This window comes from Mus pahari, chromosome X (assembly GCF_900095145.1).
Source record: "Mus pahari chromosome X, PAHARI_EIJ_v1.1, whole genome shotgun sequence".
NCBI lineage: Eukaryota > Metazoa > Chordata > Mammalia > Rodentia > Muridae > Mus > Mus pahari.
Genome location: NC_034613.1, coordinates 68,075,274 through 68,082,561, shown reverse-complemented (window position 1 = coordinate 68,082,561; position 7,288 = coordinate 68,075,274).

The following is a 7,288-nucleotide window of genomic DNA, read 5'->3' as shown; positions in this document are numbered from 1 at the left end:
AGGAAGGAAGGAAGGAAGGAAGGAAGGAAGGAAGGAAGGAAGGAAGGAAGGAAGGAAAGAAGGAAGGAAAAGGAGGAAGGGGTAAAGACTGGAACTACTTTGGCATCTTTATTGCCTTTTGTTTAAACCTGATCATCATGCCCAGATCACAAAGATGAAGTTGAGAGTAGGATACTAGGTCTTTTTATCCCTTATCTCTAAGTGCCCACATTGACCACATTTCCTTTTCTGCTTTTCTAAAGTACAATAAACATATTTTAAGCCATTTAACAAAATAAAAATCCATAAATCTGTAAAATAAAAATACATGTATATATAAACAAAGAAAGAAGAGAAATAACTTTTTACAGTAGAAAGTGAACAACCAGCTGAAAGACTCAGATGCAAATATGTATACCCAACCAATGGACATAAGCAGCTTACCCCTGCTGTGGAATTAGGGAAAGCTGAAAGAAGCTGAGGAGAAGGGTGAACCTGAAGTAGGACCAGCAGTCTCCATTAAACTGCTCCTCAATATCTCTCAAACACCAAACAGGCAACATATACCAGATGATATGAGGCTCCCAACACACATACAGTAGAGGACTTCTGGGTCTGTGTCTATTCAGAGATGATGAAAGAGACTGGAGGCCCCAGGGAGTTTAGAGGTCAGATGGTGTGGGTAGGTGGGGACATCCACGTGGAGACAGGGGGTTAGGTATGGGAAGTGGGACAGTCAGAAGGTGGATGGGGGTGGTGTTTATATAGTAAATTACATTTTTTCATATATTAAACCAACCTTGCATCTGTGGAATGAAAACTGCTTCATTGTGGTGAAGATGGTTTTGATGTGCTCTTGGATTCGGTTTGCAAGAATTTTCTTCATAAGCAAGATTGTCTGAAGTTTTCTTTTTTAGTTGGGCCCTTGTGTGGTTTAGGTATCAGAGTAATTGTGGTTTCATAGAACGAGTTAGATAGTGTGTATTTTATAGAATAGTTTGAGGAAATTTGGTGTCAGGTATTCTTTGAAGGTCTGGTAGAATTCTGCACTAAATTCATCTGGCCCTGGGCTTTTTGTTGTTGTTGTTGTTGTTGGGAGGGTTTTTTGGTGTTGTTGTTTTTTATTTTTTATTTTATTTATTTGTTTGTTTGTTTGTTTTTTTCCTGCTTGTGGACGTTGTACATCGTGGTGCGGAGCCTAGTGCGCACCACGATGTACAACGTCCACAAGCAGGCCTTGAACTCAGAAATCTGCCTGCCTCTGCCTCCCAAGTGCTGGGATTAAAGGCATGCGCCACCACCACCCGGCTTGTTGGGAGGTTTTTAATGACTCCTATTTTCTTGTGTGATATGGGCCTGTTTAGATAGTTTACCTGCACTTGATTTAACTTTGGTATGTGGCATCTGTCTAGAAAACCATTCATTTCATCTAGATTTTCAAGTTTTGTTGAGGCTTTTATAGTAGGATCTGATGATTTTTTGAATTCTGTTCATTTCTGGCATTACATCTCCCTTTTCATTTTCACTTTGTTAATTTGGATACTGCCTCTCAACCCTTTAGTTAGTTTGGCTAGGGGTTTATCTATTTTATTGATTCTCTCAGAGAACCAGATTGTGGCTTTGTTGATTCTTTGTATTGTTTTCTTTGGTTCAATTTGGTTGATTTCAGCCCTGAGTTTGACTATTTCCTGCCTTCTACTCCACTTAGGTGAGTTTGCTTCCTTTTGTTCTATGGCTCTCAGGTGTGCTGTTAATTAGTTAGTGTAAGATCTCTCCAGATTCTTTACCAGGGCACTTAGTTCTATGAACTTTCCTCCTAGCACTGCTTTCATTGTGTCCCATAAGTTTGAGTATGATGTGTCAATATTTTCATTAAATTCTAAGAAGTCTTTGATTTGTTTATTTCTTTATTCCCTGACCAAGTTACCATTGAGTAAAGAGTTGTTCAGTTTCCACCTGTATGTTGGCTTTATGTAGTTTTTGCTGTTATTGAAGACCAGTCTTAGGCCATGGTGATCTGATAGGATGCATGGAAGTTATTATTTCAATCTTCTTGTATCTGTTGAGGGTTGTTTTGTGACCAATTATATGGTCGATTTTGGAGAAGCCACCATGAGGTGCTGAAAAGAAGTTGTATTCTTCTGTATTAGGGTGAAATGTTCTGTAGATATCTGTTAAATCGATTTGGTTCATAACTTTTTAGTTTCCTGTGTCTCTGTTTAGTTACTGTTTCAGTGACTTGTCAAGTGATGAGTGTTGGGTGTGGATGTCTCCCATTATTATTGTGTTGGCTTCAATGTGTGTTTTGAGCTTTAGTAAAGTTTCTTTTATGAATGTGGTTGCTCTAGCATTTGGGGCATAGATGTTCAGAATTGAGAGTTTCTCTTGGTGGATTTTCCCCTTGATGAATATGAAGTGTTGGTTAAAATTCTATTGTAATAGATAATAGAATTGCAACTCCTGCTTGTTTCCTGGGACCATTTGCTTGGAAGACCCTTTTTCATTCTTTTACTCTCACAGTATTTGTCTTTGTTATTGAGATGTGTTTCTTGTATGCAGCAAAATGCTGGATCTTATTTGCATATCCAGTCTGCTACCTTATGTCTTTTTATGGGTGATTTGAGTCTATTAATATTGAGAGATATTAAAAACAGATGATTGTTGGTCCTTGATATGTTAGTTTTCGTAGGTGGCTTTATGTGCTTGTGGTTCTTTCCTTTTGGCTTTATTGTGAGATGCTTAATATCTTGTCTTTCTTCGGTGCAGGTACCTTCCTTGTGTTGGAGTTTTCCTTCTAGGATCCTCTGTAAGGGTGTATTGGTAGATAGATACTGTTTGAACTTGGTTTTGTCCTAGATTATTTTGACTTCTCTGTCTATGTTGATTGAGATTTTTACTGGGTATAGTAGCCTGGGCTGGCATTTGTGTTCTCTTAGAGTCTGCATGACCTCTGACCAGGCTTTTCTGGCTTTTATAATCTATGCTGAGAAGTCTGGTGTAATTCTGATAGGTCTAGCTTTGTCTATTATTTGGCCTTTGCCCCTTGCAGATTTTAATATTCTTTATTCTGTGCATTTAGTGTTTTGATAATTATGTGACAAGAGGATTTTCTTTTCTGGTCCCATTTATTTGCTTTTCAATAGACTTCTTGTACCTTTATGTCCATCTCTTTCTTTAGGTTGCAGAAATGTTCTATGATTTTGTTGAAGACATTTTCATGTCCTTTGAGCTGAGAATCTTAGTTCTCCTCTATTCTGATTATTCTTAGATTTGATCTTTTCATTGTGTCCTGAATTTCTTGGTTGCTTTGGGTTAGGAGTTTTTTTGTTTTGAATTTTCTTTGACAGTTGTGTCAATCTCTTCTACAGTGTCTTCTACACTTGAGATTCTCTCTTCTATCTCTTATATTCTGTTGGTGATACATCTGTAATTTCTGACCTCTTTCCTAGGTTTTCCATTTCCAGGTTTGCCTCCATTTGTGTTTGCTTTATTGTTTCTACTTCCACTTTTAGGTCTTGGATCACTTTTTTCAATTCCTTCACCCGTTTACCTGTGTTTTCCTGTATTTCTTTCAGTGAGTTATTGATATCCTCCTTAAAGGACTCTATTATCTTCATGAGATATGATTTTAGGACAGATTCCTTATTTTCAGGTATGTTGCTGTATTCAAGGCTTGCTGTGGTCATAGAACTGGGTTCTGATGATGCCTACATATTTTGGTTTCTTTTGCTTATGATCTTGCACTTGTCTTTTGCCATCTGGATATCACTGGTGTTTGTTGGTCTGGGTGACTGTCTGGAGTCTGCCTCTTTTGTACCTGGGTTCCTTCAGGTCCCCTGGTTGGCCTGCAGCCTTGACTCTAGTAGACTACCTGTGGGGCCTTCCAACTGTGGGTTCTTCACAGGGGCAGAGAAGCCGCTGATTTGTTGCCCTGGCTTCAGTAGATCTTCTGGAGGGCCTTCATACTGTTGGTCTTCAGTGTAGTAGCAAAGCTGTTGTCCAACTGCTCTGAGTGCAGCGGGTCATCAACTGCTCTGAGTGTAGCAGGTACTCCATTGCTATGATTTTAGCCAGTCCTCTAAGATAGGTCAAGATATTGTGTCTTCAGTGAAGCAGACCAGCTAAGTCTCTGCCCCAACAGAAAAGACCAGGCTGAAGCGGTGGAAGGGACAGAAGGGGAGTGGTATTTGGGAGGGTGGGGGTTTTGTTGGGTGATGGGTTCAGGGTCCACTGGGCTCCCAGCAGCAACTCTGGGACTCTGGAGGATGGGGGAGTGTATTCTTACCAACTGCTCTAAGATTATCTGGTCCTCTAGGATGGGCCAGAATATGGTATATTCACTGGAGCAGACCAGCTAAGAGTCTGCCCCTACAGAAAAGCAACACTTTCTTTTATAACATTCCTTAGTCATTGTGTTTTTAAAAAGGCCATCTTCAAACATTACAGATAAGGCAAGAAGCAAACAAAAAAGGAGAAAAGAAAAGGGTTATCAATCTGAGCAGGAATGGGAGGGATAACTGTGAGAATTTGGACAGAAGAAAGGGAAAACAGTAAATGATATAATTATACTTTAATTAAGAGACTTTAAAAGAAAGAACCATAGACAATCATAAAAAAATTCTAAATAACAGGCATAAGAAATCTTCTTCAAGATTTTGAAACAAGAAAAAGTATATTGTTCTTGTCCTTCATTGCTCCCGATAGGTTGAAGATATGTTCCAATTGCTAAAGAGACTGCATTTTGGACACCAAATAAGGAGAAACTGAACTAAATCTTATCTGAAAGTCTCCTGCATTCAGAGTAGCTTTTACAACAACAGAAGTTGCTATGCAAATTTCTATGGGAAGGAAGTAGATAATAGTCAAAGCAAGATGTAATGCCTATGAACCACAATGATGATCAGCACAGAACAACAACCCTAAGGGTGCACTCAAATCTTGGTTTTAACCAACAAAAAAATCTCTGTTTTGACCTAAGCTACTCAACAGTAATAAAAACATGCTGGGTACTGGAACCATCTCAACTACCTATGGCTAATGAGACCATATGTTTTATAGAAAAACCTAGCATTGACACTATACAAACCAGCATAATTTCTGCTACTGTCTGCCTTCTAAATATTTATCCTTATATCCACAAATAAATGTAGTTTTCATTTCTCATCCAAAATTGTTTTTGGAATATGAGTTGATTGCAAACTTTATATGCCCCATACAGGGGAACGCCAGGGCCAAGAAGCGGGAGTGAGTGGGTAGGGGAGCAGGGCAGGGGAAGGGTATAGAGGACTTTTGGGATAGCATTTGAAATGTAAATGAAGAAAATATCTAATAGAATAATTTAAAAAAATGGTCAAAACACAAGAACAATCAACCATGGAGTGCCTAACCCCATTTCTTACCTCTATCTCATAACTCCTTATCTAAAGATCAAGCACCATAGAAGAAAGAAAAAAAAAAAAAGAACCAGAAGTATAGGAACTCTGTTGTGAGATTGTTTCAACTAGAAATGACAAAATCTTCACTCTCAATATCTGAACAAAATAACTTCCTAAAAAAAGACCTGAAGAGCTACAATACCAGTAGGCATGATAACATGGAAGAGAAAAAAGCTCACAGAACTCCATTCCTAAACTAAGAACTAAAGGCAACTAAGAAATGCTGACAGTGGGAAAACCAGTCTGCCAAAGGGACTAACCCCCAAATTTGCTGTCCAACACAAAGTGGTCAGCCCTGAAGTCATACACTTATAAATAATACTGAAGTCATACACTTATAAATAATACTAAGAAGACTGAGTAGTTTGTATTTGTATATTTAGCTCTGTGTGTGTGTGTGTGTGTGTGTGTGTGCACATGCTAGTGCAAAACAATGAAAAAAAAGAAGCCATAGTTTTGAGAAAAAGCAAGGAAGTTTATGTAGGAATGGTTCAAGGGAAGAAAGTGAAGAAAAAATTTGACGTAATTGTATTCTAATTAAAATAACAAAAATATATTGTATTTTGGTACTACAATGTAAAGTTTAGATTTTCTTCTCAAACAATTTGAATGTTTATTTTAAAATTAATTTATTTTTTCTTTTATTCTTAAATCTGATGATCCGTTTCATATTTTAGAAGACAATTTTCCACATAAATAATTAAGTAAAGGAAAAGGTTTGTTTCAAAAAAATGTTTTACCAATTCACCATTGGCTTCCTCACCTTCCTTTCTGCTTCTTTCCACTATTATTCAGTCTGACATTCTCAATGTGTATACCTGATTACCCCCAAGGATGCAAATATAGTATTGATCTACAGATTTATAACCATGTACAAAATGGGTATTTTGTTATATTCCTCGTTCAGAGAAAAATCTATAAAGTCTTTTTATGATAATGATATTCATAAATGCTGAAACAGTAGTAAATTATCATGTAGTTTGCTTTTAGTAAAACCAGCATATTAAGGGAAAACATAGCTGACATCATTAAGATAATAAATGCAGGTCTCAAATAAATATTTAGAAATAGAATTCAAAAGTATGCATTTCACTTTTAGTGTTACAAATCAATAGTTCTTAGAAAAAGTGTAGCAAATCATCTACTATCAGAATTACTTCTTTTTTTTTCTAGTAAACTTGTAACAAACTACTCAAATTTTATGAATTCAAAATTAGGTTAATAATATACAGAGTTTGTCACCAGGACTTTTCTGACATGGTAGCACAAGCCCCGTCTTTGCAAAGCATCTATATTTTCAATTGTCTCTCATTCAGAGAAGATTTTTGTATATAATTAACGTAATGATTCCACTTCAGTGTGCCTGGAGACCCTTTGTGGGGGCTACCATCACATAGAGGGGAAAGTCAGAAGATCCTAACTGACTGGGATCCTGCAGAGAAGATAAGGAGGGAGTGAGGGGAGGGAGTGATTCAGGGGAATTTACTGGCTCTGACTGTCTGGCAGGCAGGATGCTTCTGAGGATCTGACTTGTAATCTTGCCATTTCTGCCATTAGCATCCAGTTGCTTCTTTATTTATACAAGTTTCACAGAACAAAGACAGTCTAATGATTATTCAAGTGGTACAAAATATGTTTGAGGTTTCATTACATGTCCAGGGTTATAAGTTCAGCTATAATTAAAATATACAGGCAGAACAGATTTTATTCTTATTACTAGCCCTATAATTTCAATTTCAAGAATCTAAAGAATTTTTTATCCAAAAGCAAACACATTTATTACATGACAGCCTGCTTTTAGGGTGGCAGTGGTTGCTGTTTAAAAGCACTCCAGACAAACTAATATCTGAATTGGTCTTTTTATGAGTAGCAAA